The 12,152-nt window shown below is 39.7% G+C and overlaps 1 pseudogene; it reads left to right on the forward strand.

Moving 5' to 3' along the window:
- Window positions 1-244: 244 nt before the first annotated feature.
- LOC131397905 (vomeronasal type-1 receptor 4-like) lies at window positions 245-1,257 on the forward strand (annotated as a pseudogene).
- The last annotated feature ends 10,895 nt before the right edge of the window (window positions 1,258-12,152 follow it).

Consider the following 12,152-nt stretch of genomic DNA (forward strand, 5'->3'; position numbering starts at 1 on the left):
ATTAAGACTTTTCGTTTTTCCAATATGGCTAGCAAATTTCAGCTTATTCTGGAAAGGTTGTGTTATACTGTCTTTCCATTTCCTCTCACGTCTCATTGCTTTTCCAGGTTAAAACAATTCATCCTTAGTGCTGACTTTTCCCTGAAATGTATTGGTTCTCTCTCCACCTCTTCCTGACTTGTGAAGCCTTGGCAATCAAACAGGAGCACACAATGCAAATTACTCTTGGTGACCCAAATCTTCAATGAGGCTTTTGGCTCAGAGGAATGACTGTTGCCATAATATAAAGGAAAACATGTTGAATGACAGAATAGCCTACAGAGACATGACAATAGCAATTATCTTCTTGTCACAGACTATAGTTGGAATTCTGGGCAATTTCTCTCTTCTTTACCATTACCTCTTCCTTTCTCACACAGAATGCAGGTTGAAGGCCATAGATTTGATTCTCAAGCACCTGACTATATCCAACACTTTGATCATTCTAAGGGAGTCTCTCAGACAATGGAAGATTTGAGGCTGAAATATTTTGTCAATGATTTTGGATGCGATCTTCTTTTCTATGTTCACAGAGTTAGTAGGACTGTTTCCATTGGCACCACATGCCTCTGGAGCGTGTTCCAGACCATCGTGATCAGCCCCATAAACTCCTGTTGGAAGGATCTTAAAGTCAAAGTCCCAAGGTACATTGGCTTCTCAGTTTCCCTCTGCGGGATCCTATTCATGTTTGTAAATTTAATTTTTCCTATGTATGCATTGTATGTGTCTAACAAATGGAGCGTGAAAAATATGACAAAGAAAAGAGATTTTGGATACTGTTTTGCTATTGATCCTGAGATAACCACAGGCTCAATATATGTAGCATTAATAGTATTTCCTGAGGTTTCATTTTCTGTGATCATAATCTGGACCAGTGGTTCCACGATTTATACCCTTTACAGGCACAAGCAGCGGGTCCAACACATTCACAGGAAAAATGTTTCATCCAGATCCTCCCAAGAGTCTAGAGCCACCCAAAGCATCCTTATTCTCCTGATCACCTTTGTATCTTTTCAAACCCTCTCCTCCATCTTTAACCTTTGTATTTCTCTAATTTATAAGCCTAATAGGTGGCTGGTGGAAACTGTTTCCCTAATGTCTGGGTGTTTTCCAACTGTCACCCCCTTTCTGCTCATGAGCCGTGACTCCACTGTATCCAGCTTCTTCTTTGCATGGATAAGGAAAACAAAATTTCCTAATCTTACCGGAAAAATGTAAATTGTATGTTTTGCACAATTCAGTTGTTTATTCACTCATCACTCTCTAAAAGTCAATATAGAATCTAAAGAGAAGGCACATGTTTTTCTAAGAAAGACCCTATGAGCCTTGGCATTTCATCAACTTGATGACTATGGGACATATGTGGGAATAGTGGTGGTGAATAAAGCCGATTTGCCTCATTTTGATGCCAAGTATCATGATGAATGTAGTCTTAACTGAATTCTGCTTGAGACAAGAATGAATTTGGGCCTAGACTCTGAATGAGATGATTCAGAGTGGTTGACCAAGTGGTGTACTTAAAGAATATTAGGCACAAGGAATACAGATAGGATGGAGTGTTTGATATTGCTGGGAGACATTACTGCATGGGTTTCCAAAGTATGTGCACGTCTTCTTGTAAGTACCATGGCCAACTTTGATTCTGAATTGTATTTCATGGATGTCTGTGTAAAAAAAAAAAAACAACATTGGAATATAGGAATTGTGCCACCTGTTGGGCAGAGTACAGATTTTTTTGCTGTACAGGAAAATGAAAGGCCACAACTAACGAATATCAATGCCGGAGGTGACACAAATTTTGGAAGTTCAAGAAGAAAGTTAAGCATGAGAAGTCCCCTGGTCCTCAAGCAACATTAAGAGAAGTACTGAGACATAGTGGAAAACTTTCAAAAGTTAAAGGAGGATCAGGGTCGACAATGGGTCCCGTAACCACAACATGCTCTCTTGCACTATGAATGCTACTTGGCAATGTACTAAGGAAGTCATTCCTTAAAATTGACCTTGCTGGTGAGTAGGAGCTAAAATTGGAGTTAGAGCCCCATAGCCAGCTTCAAAGTTGTCCCACTACAATGCCCCTGCCTCATAACACTCGGCTTTTATTGTCTCCTGCCCCATCTCCAGACTGTGGTGGTAGAACTATATGAGTTACCTCATGCTATATAGCCTATTGGAAGGTAGAGGGAACAGCCAGGTGTAGTTATATCCCTCTGCACGAAACATGGAGGCACCAAAGATCCTGGAGAAGAGTTTAACCCCTACTGCATGGGGAGATGATCCTAGAAAATTGAAATCAGGAGAATATTAAGGGAAGAATGCAGAACTAGGATCTTTAATTCCAGGTGGAAGAGTCCACCTTCCTCATACAAACATGTAGCAGAAAACATTGTGGGCAATATAATACATTCCTTGGAATGGAAAGAGCAAGCTCTTCCAAAGCTTCAACTCCAAGAAAAGGCCAGGCATATGTATTAGTCACTTCACCTCAGGAAAGAAATCATTGGAAATTATTTAACAAAAAGCCAAGCCATTTTCAGGCTCTGATAAAGTCCAAATCCACTTAAAACCAGAACTTTCTTCATAAACAGTAGAGACACTGAAACTCAGGAGAGCAAGACAGTCATTAGCCCTGTGGGGGATCAGAATTTGCCACCCCAAAATGGGTCTCTTTGCCTTGGTTTGATTATTTTAAGAACAAAAGACTGTGAAAGAAACTCTGGCCTTCCCCCTAACTGCCTAAAAGAATTTAAGATAAAATTCTTATCAGACAGGCCATCAGCCTGGATAAATCTGTATCTGCAGACTATGAAGGTCCTTGCTAGGCCCATCCTTATCAAAGTTCTGTTTACCAAACATTTGCTTTTCCATTTGCATGTGAATTGCTTTCCTCCCCTTTAAGTCCCAAACCACTACCCTCAACATCTTCCTTTGTCTTTAGCTGAAAATGCTATTTAAGATGACAACCTCAGCCAGAATGCTGAGTTGCTCAGTTTTCCTGAGTCTCTCCCATGTATACATGTTATAAAGCCTTGTTTGATTTTTCTCCTGTTACTCTTTCTTGTGTCAATTTAGTTCATAGCCCAGCCAGAAGGACCTAAAGTGGGTAGAGGAAATCTCTTCCTCCCCTACAGCCCAATCCTAGGGAAGAAACTGGAGTTTAGGCATTAACTGCATGCATGGGAGGAGGATCAGCTCCAGATGTGGCTCCAGGCCCAGGGAGAGGCCATGAATGGATGTGTTAGTGACTAGAATTTATGAGCAATGGACACTGATAAGGGCTTCATTCAACACCCAAGGAACCATCTCAGAGAATCATAGATTTCACTTCCCAATATGCTCTCCCTCTCTTCTTCTTGTGTCATTCCCAAGGCTTCACTGGAAACCTGGAATTGAATAGGCCAGTCTAGGAATAGAGATGCAGGAAAGGGAGAAAGAGGTGAATTCATTCGGAAAAGGAAATAGAGAAACACACAGTAACTCTGATTTGTTCTGTTTTGCTTTTTCTGACAAACTCGTTCTAATTCTGTTTTAGTAGACTCTGCACTTCTCTTTTTGGTATCCTTTCATCACAGCACCTATTATATTTACCATATTTCTTTATTTTCTAGACTCTTAGAGCTCTGACATTTGTGACCTTGATGACTAGGGAGTTACTGCCTCTCTCATGAGTAGCCAATTTTAGAAAGAGAAAAGGACTTGACAAAGGCATCCCTTTCATATGCAGCCTAACCAATATGGAGCTCACACTCCTAACCATCTCCTTATCCAACTTTCAAACTCCAAGCCTGTTTTTCCACTGCCCTAAATAAACCCAGGACCAAGTACCAATTAGAGACAGTCCCTGTGCCCCAAGGTCCATGGGAATTATTCATACCAGCCAATTGTAAGCTGTCTGTCCTGTCCTGATTTTGCCTGGAAAACCCCAACAAAGGCTCTGGCCTAGGCCTTCCCCCCTCTTCTGCTTCTTTCTCCTTATTAAAACATGATACTTTCCCTGTGTCCCTGCATGGTACGTGGGACCTTCTTCTCAGAAAATATAAGTAATAAAATTCATCTTTCTCAGTGGAATAGAATCAAAAGCCCAGAAATAAACCCACACATCTATGGACAACTAATCTTCGACAAAGGAGCCAAGAGCACACAATGGAGAAGGGAAAGTGTCTTCAACAAATGGTGTTGGGAAAACTGGACAGCCCCAGGCAAAAAAATGAAAGTAGATCATTTCCTTACCCCCTACACAAAAATTAACTCAAAATAGACTAAAGACTTGAATGTAAGACCTGAGACTACGCAACTTCTAGAAGAAAACATAGGCAGTATGCTCTTTGACATCGGTCTTAGCACGTATTTTCAAGCACCATGTCTGACTGGACAAGAGAAGCAATAGAAAAAATAAACAAATGGGACTACGTCAAACTAAAAAGCTTCTGCATAGCAAAGGAAACCATCAACAAAATGAAAAGACAACCTAACAATTGGGAGAAAATATTTGCAAACCATACATCTGATAAAGGGTTAATCTCCAAAATATATAAAGAAGTCATGCATCTCAACACCAAAAATCTAACAACCCAATTAAAAAATGGGCGAAAGACCTGAACAGACATTTCTTGAAAGAAGATATACAGATGGCCAACAGGGACATGAAAAGATTTTCAACATCATTAACTATCAGGGAAATACAAATCAAAACTACAATGAGATATCACCTCACGCCCGTCAGAATGGCTATAATTAACAAGACAGGAAACAAGTGTTGGAGAGGATGCGGAGAGAAGGGAACTCTCCTACACTGCTGGTGGGAGTGCAAACTAGTGCAGCCACTATGGAAAACAGTGTGGAGATTACTCAAAAAATTAAGGGAGAACTACCATACAATCCAGCTATTCCACTGCTGAGTATCTATCCAAAAGAACACGAAAACACCAATGCATAAAGATACATGCACCCCTGTGTTCATTGCAGCATTATTCACAATAGCCAAGACTTGGAAGCAGCCAAGTGTCCATCAAGGGACGAATGGATAAAGAAGATGTGATATATATAAACAATGGAATACTACTCAGCTATAAGAAATGATGAAATCCAGCCATTTGTGACAACATGGATGGACATTGAGGGTATAATGCAAAGTGAAATAAGTCAGAGGGAGAAGGGCAAATACCGTATGATCACACTCATTAAGTAGTAGATAATAACAACAAACAAACACATAGAGACAGAGATTGGATTGGTGATTACCAGAGGGGAAGGGGGGAGGGAGGAGGGTGAAAGGGATAATTCGGTACATGTGTGTGGTGATGGGTTGTAATTAGTATTTTGGTGGTGAACATGATGTAATCTATGCAGAAATAGAAGTACAATGATGTACAACTGAAATTTTTACAATGTTATAAACCAATGTTACTGCAATAAACAAAAAATTTTAAAAAAAAACATGAAAATATTTAATACTTGGAAATTAAGCAATACACTCCTATGTAATTGATGGGTCAAAGAACAAACACAACAGGTATTAAATAACACTCAGAAATGAATTTAATAAAAATATTTCATGTCAAAAATAAAAAAATAAAATAAATGGACTGTCTAATGTTTATTTGTTAATTGTAATAGTTGCATGTGTTAGATTGTACAATGACCATGACATTAGGGGACCCAAGATTAGATTGGTGGCAGGTTTGATGTCTGGTGAGGGTTGTTTTCCTGGTTTTCAGACTGCTACCATCATCCTGTATCTTCAATAGCAACAAGAGACCTCTGGTCTCTTGTAAGGGGACACTAATCCCCACCTAAGAGCTCCACTCTCATGACCTCATCTAAACCTGATCACCTCCCAAAGGCCTCACCTCCAAAATCCATCATATTGGGGATTAGAGCTTCAGCATATTAATTTGAAGGACACAACTATTCAGTCCATAGCAGTAAATATGCACCCACAGTGAGAATGCAATCATGGTGGTTCAGCCTTCCTCTGCCTCAGACCATCAAGATATTCCACATGTGCACAAATCAACATGACCACTGATCCACATTCCTTGATGTCTTTGACAGAGGGCATTGACTCTTTAAATCTATATAGAAGGTCTGCTTCAATAAAGATGACTCGTTAATGGTCTCTATCAAATACTTTATCATATTTCAATGAATAGGACAAATGTAATTACACCAACAATAAAATATCCCCTTCATAGATTACTGATTAAGGAAAGCAGTTTGATTGGAATGTAAGTCCATTTAGACAATGTTTCTGCAAAAATTTGAAACAGGAAAAAATGTTAATAGAGTGTTTGTGTGCCTGAAATATAGTAGAAAATATATACTGGTCTCTACTCCTGGTTCCTGACAGAGGGCTCTTGAAGACCTTGTAATTTTCTGGGTGATAAGAGCATTAGGAGAGGCCGACTCAGTGGTGTAGTGGTTAGGTTTATGTGCTTCACTTTGGCGACGCGGGGCTCACGGGTTCAGATTCCTAAAGTGGATCTACATGCCTCTCATCGAACCATGCTGTGGCAGCATCCCACACAGGAAAAGAGGAGGAAGATTGGCACAGATGTTGGCTCAGGGCCAACCTTCCTCACAACCCCACCAAGAAAAAAGAGCGTTAGGAGTCTTTTGTTCTAATATTTGGGTTTTGACCCTCGTTCCTGACACAGGGCTCCTGAAACACTTGCAATTTCCTGGGTGATAGGAGTTTCTTTTGTTCTAATAAAGTGACACTTGGTGGACTCTGGTATGGCACCTGTTTGAGGGCTGGTCACCAGAAAGACCAAGCCAGGATTAGAAGCTTGGAATTCTCACCCCAGCCTCCCCATTCTCCTGAAAAGGGAGAAAAGCTGAAAACAGAGTGAACAATTGATCATGCCTACAGGATGAAACCTTTATAAAAATCCCAATAGTGTGGTGTTCAAAGAGTTTCCAGGTTGGTGAACACATCCACGCTAGGAGGGTGACGCACCCCAACTTCATAGGGACAGAAGCTCCTACCCTGGAGACCCTTCCGGACCTCCCCTTTGTGTCTCTTTATCTGGCTGTTTGTATCCTTTAACACAGCGTTTAATAAACTGGCAAGACTAAATGTTTCCCTGAATTCTGTGAATCATTCTAAGCAAATTAATTGAACCCAAGGAGGGAGTCACTGGTGGCTTTGATTTGTAGCCAAGTAAGACAGAAGTTGTGGGTAACTTGTGGACAATTACTACATGTAATTGGCATTTGAACAGGGGTGGGAGCAGTTTCTGGGACTAAGCTGTTAGCCCATGGGATTTGACACTATCTTCTGGAAGATGGTGTTAGAATTGAATTAAATTGCACAACAGCCTGCTGATGTCCAGAGAATTGCTTGTTGTGCGGAAAAATCTCCACAAATTTGGTGATCACAAGTGTCAGAACTGAAGTGTTCTGTGTAAAAGGAAAGGAGACTCACAGGAAAGAAACACACAGTAGAGAACTGTGTTCTTCTCTACACAGAAGAAGGAAAAACTGAGTTTTTCCTATACAGTGATTTTTATTTCATTTTCTTGCAATGGCAGGTAAAATATCAGATTTACACTGACACTACATAAAAACTAGGTTGCACCTAAACCTTAGGAAAATTGTTACTGCCAGATTTCAAAATGGTATCAGTTGTGCAGTAATTCATTGTGTAAATATTTTTCACTAAATGTGTTTCTATGTCTTTAGATTTCTACTGCTGCTAAAACACACTTCCATGAATTTAGCAGCTGAAAACAACAGACATTTGTTTTCTCACAGATTGACAGGTCAGAAAGCTGAAGTCAAGGTGTCTGCTGTTGTTGTCTCTTAACTGGACCTGTGGCAGAATTGCTTCCAGGCTGAATCATGTTGTTGGCTGAATACATTTCTTTAGAGGATTCTCATGTGGCTCCCTCCATCTTAAAAGCCACCATTAGCAAACTGAATCCCCTTCCTGTTTTGAATCTCTTCCTTCTTTCTATTCTATTTGATTTCTGTTCTTAAAGGCTCATGTGATTACATTGGACCTACCTTGATAATCCAGGACAATCTCCCATCTTAGTCTGTTAGGGCTGCTATAACAAGAATACCGCAGACTGATTGGGTAAACAACAAACATTGATTTCTCACCTTTCTAGAGGCTGGGAAATTCATAGATCAAGATCCTGGCAGATTCAGTGTCTGTTGAGATACCTGATCCTGGTTTGCTGATGGCCCTTGATTTCTCATACCCTTAGACAGTGAGAGAGGCAGAAAGCAAGTTGTCTCCTGTAGCTTCTTATAAGAGCAGTAATCCCATTCACGAGGGCTTCATCATGTGACAAAATTATGTCCAAAGGCCCCACCTCCTATTACCAACCCATTGGGAGTTAGAATTTCAATGTATGATATGTGGAGGGACACAAACATTTGGTCCACAACATAATCTGATGATTAGTAACCTTAATTACAACTTCAAAGTCCCTTTTACCAGGTAATGTAATATAACCAAGGTAGTAACACGAGGGAACGGAGATCTGCCTACTTCACTATGAGACCAGTCAATTTTTTGCAATTAAAATGTATATATTTTGAGTGACATCAGCATCATGGCGAAGTGAGCTTTCCCGTAAACTCTTCCCCCAATAACATACAACAAAAGGAACAGTCACAGACCAACAACAGACCCCTAGGAAGCAAAAAGGAAGATCAGAGAGATCCACACTGCCTCACATCTGAGAGTGGATGTACTGGGGCCACCAGAGGAAGTGGGGAGAGGTAAGGAGATATCCTCTCCCTCCCCATCAGATCAGCGATCTGGGTCCGCGTGGCTCCCAGAGAGGGGGGAGGGGTGGCCCTCTGCAGGGAAACTGTAGCTCTTCAGGCTCTCTCAGCCAGTGGGAAACTCCCACACAGAGGACTCAGAACTGCTGCAGGGGTGACATCAACATCTGAGCACCCCAGGAGAGCAGATAACGAAGGGCAAGTGAGAAGCCCCCCACGCCAGGGACCCAGTGGGTGAAAGAGAGAACCCCCCCTCTTCACATGCCTGACACTGAAGCTCAGCCAACCAGACCAGACTGAGAAGCCTGCTGATCACAGTGAGCAGCCAGGGCAGAGCACAGGGGTCTCAGATTACACAGCCCTTAACCCCTACATGGTGGGGGCCGGTGGAAATTGCAACCAGATATTTCCAGGATGAGGAAAACAAAGTGAATTCAGGAACCACAATGCAAAGGTACATGAAATCACCAGACCAGAAGGAAAATGACAAGCACCCAGAAACCAACCCTGAAGGCACAGAAATCTGTAACCTAAATGACAGAGATTTCAAAACAGCTACCATAAAAAAAACTCAATGAAATACAAGATAACACAGTCAAACAATTCAATGAGATAAGGAGTTTCTTCACAAAAGAGATTGAAATCATAAAGAAAAACCAATCAGTACTGATGGAGATCAAGAACACAATGGAGGAGTAAAGGAGAATCTGGAATCTTTAAAGAACAGAGCTGACAATACGGAGGAAAGAATTAGCATTATAGAGGACAGGAATACAGATATGCTCCAGATGGAAGAGGAGAGAGAACTAAAACTAAAAAGAAATGAATAAAGTCTCCAAGAAATATCTGACTCTATTAGGAAATGTAACATAAGACTTATAGGTATTCCTGAGGGAGAAGAGAGGGAAAGAGGAACAGAGAGCCTATTCAAGGAAATAATTGATGAGAACTTCCCAAATCTGGGGAAGGAGCAGGAAATAACAGTAAGTGAAGCCAATAGGTCACCTAAATATGTCAACAGGCAAACGCCCACTCCACGATATTTAGTGGTAAGGCTGGCTAAAGTCAATGACAAAGAAACAATATTAAGGGCAGCTAGACAAAAACAAAAAATAACATACAAAGGAACTCCCCTCAGGCTCTCAGCGGATTTCTCAACAGAAACTTTACAGGCTAGGAGAGACTGGAATGATATATTCAAAATACTGAAAGACAAAAACTTTCAGCCAAGAATACTCTATCCAGCAAAAATATCCTTCAAATATGGTGGAGAAATAGTAACTTTCCTGGATAAACAAAAGCTAAAGGAGTCATGGCCACAAGATATCCACTACAAGAAATACTCACGAAGGCCCTCAGGCCTGAAAAAAAGAAGAGAAAGGGAATACAAAGCTTGGAGCAAGGAGAAAAATAGGTAGATAAAATCATAAAAATAGTAGATCTTTATCGGAATAGGCTAGCAACCACTTAAATACCAAAATCAAAGATCAAAGACGGAAATCACCAAACATAAATATAACCTCATCACTGTAAACACACACTCACAACACAAGATAGAATAAGGTATAACAAGAACGACTTAGAAGGGGAAGAAGAAAGAGATTGAATTGACTCAGTATAAGGAAATAAGAGGCCATCAGATAATGGACTATCTCATACACAAGATTTTTTTACACAAAACACAAGGTAACCACTAAACAAATAATCAAAACAAAATCACAGATGATAAACAAAGAGAAAACTAGAAGAGTCATAAGACAGAACAACCATAATGAATTGGCACTCCGAAACAAATGGGACAAGAAACAAAGGAAATGCAAAAGAACCAGAAAATAAGTGATAAAACAGCAACATTAAGCCCTCATATATCAATAATTACCCTAAATGTAAAGGGACTGAACTCTCCAATCAAAACATACAGAGTGGCAGGATGGATTAAAAAGCAAGACCCAACAATATGCTGCCTTCAGGAAACACATCTTAGCACTAAAGACAAGCACAGCCTCAGAGTGAAAGGATGGAAGACAATACTCCAAGCTAATGGCAAATAAAAGAAAGCAGATGTTGCCATACTCATATCAGACAAAGTAGACTTCAAGATAAAACAGGTTAAGAGAAACAAAGAAGGGCAATATATAATGATAAAACGGACACTCCACCAAGAAGATTATAATCTTAACTTAATAATATCAATTATAAATATATATGCACCCAACATAGGAGCACCAAAGTACACAAAGCAACTATTAACAAACCTAAAAGGAGAAATTAACAACAACACAATAATAGTAGGGGATCTTAATATCCCACTTACCCCAATGGAAAGATCATCCAGACAAAAAGTCAATAAAGAAACAGTGGACTTAAATGAAAAACTGGACAAGATGGACCTAGTAGACATATACAGAGCACTCCATCCAAAAACAGCTGACTACACATTCTTCTCAAGCATGCATGGCACATTCTCAAGGATACACCATATGTTGGGAAACAAAGCAAGCCTCAATAAATTTAAGAAGATTGAAATCATAACAAGCATCTTTTCAGACCACAATACTATGAAATTGGAAATCAACCACGAAAAAAAAACTGGGAAAGTGACAAAAATGTGGAGATTAAACAACATACTAGTGAACAACCAATGGATCATTGATGAAATTAAAAGAGAAATCAAAAAATATCTGGAAACAAACGAAAATGAAAATATGCCATACCAAATCAAATGGGATGCAGCAAAAGCAGTCCTGAGAGGGAAACTCGTAGCGATACAAGCCCATCTTAACAAAAAAGAAAAATCCCAAATAAGCAACCTTAATTTAAACCTAACAGAACTAGAAAAAGAACAAACAAAGCCCAAAGTCAGCAGAAGGAGAGAAATAATAAACATCACAGCAGAAATAAATGAAATTGAGGCAAAAAAAAAACAGTAGAAAGGATTAATGAAACAAAAAGTTGGTTCTTTGACAAGATAAACAAAATTGACAAACCCTTAGGCAGACTTACTAAGAACAAAAGAGAAAAGGCTCAAATAAATAAAATTAGAAATGAAAGAGGAGAAATTACAATGGATACCACGGAAATACAAAGGATTATAAGAGAATACTATGAGAAATTATAAGCCCACAAATTGGACACTCTAGAAGAAGTGGATAAATTCTTAGACTCATACTACCTCCCAAAACTGAACCAAGGAGAAATGGAGAATCTGAATAGACCAATCACAAGTAAAGAGAATGAAATAGTAATCAAAAACCTCCCAAAAAATAAAAGTCCAGGACCAGATGGCTTCTCTGGTGAATTTTACCAAACATTCAAAGAATACTTAATACTCATCCTTCTCAAACTATTCCAAAAAGTAGAGGAAGATGGAACACTTC

The sequence above is a fragment of the Diceros bicornis genome, chromosome 34, assembly GCF_020826845.1.
Source record: "Diceros bicornis minor isolate mBicDic1 chromosome 34, mDicBic1.mat.cur, whole genome shotgun sequence".
NCBI lineage: Eukaryota > Metazoa > Chordata > Mammalia > Perissodactyla > Rhinocerotidae > Diceros > Diceros bicornis.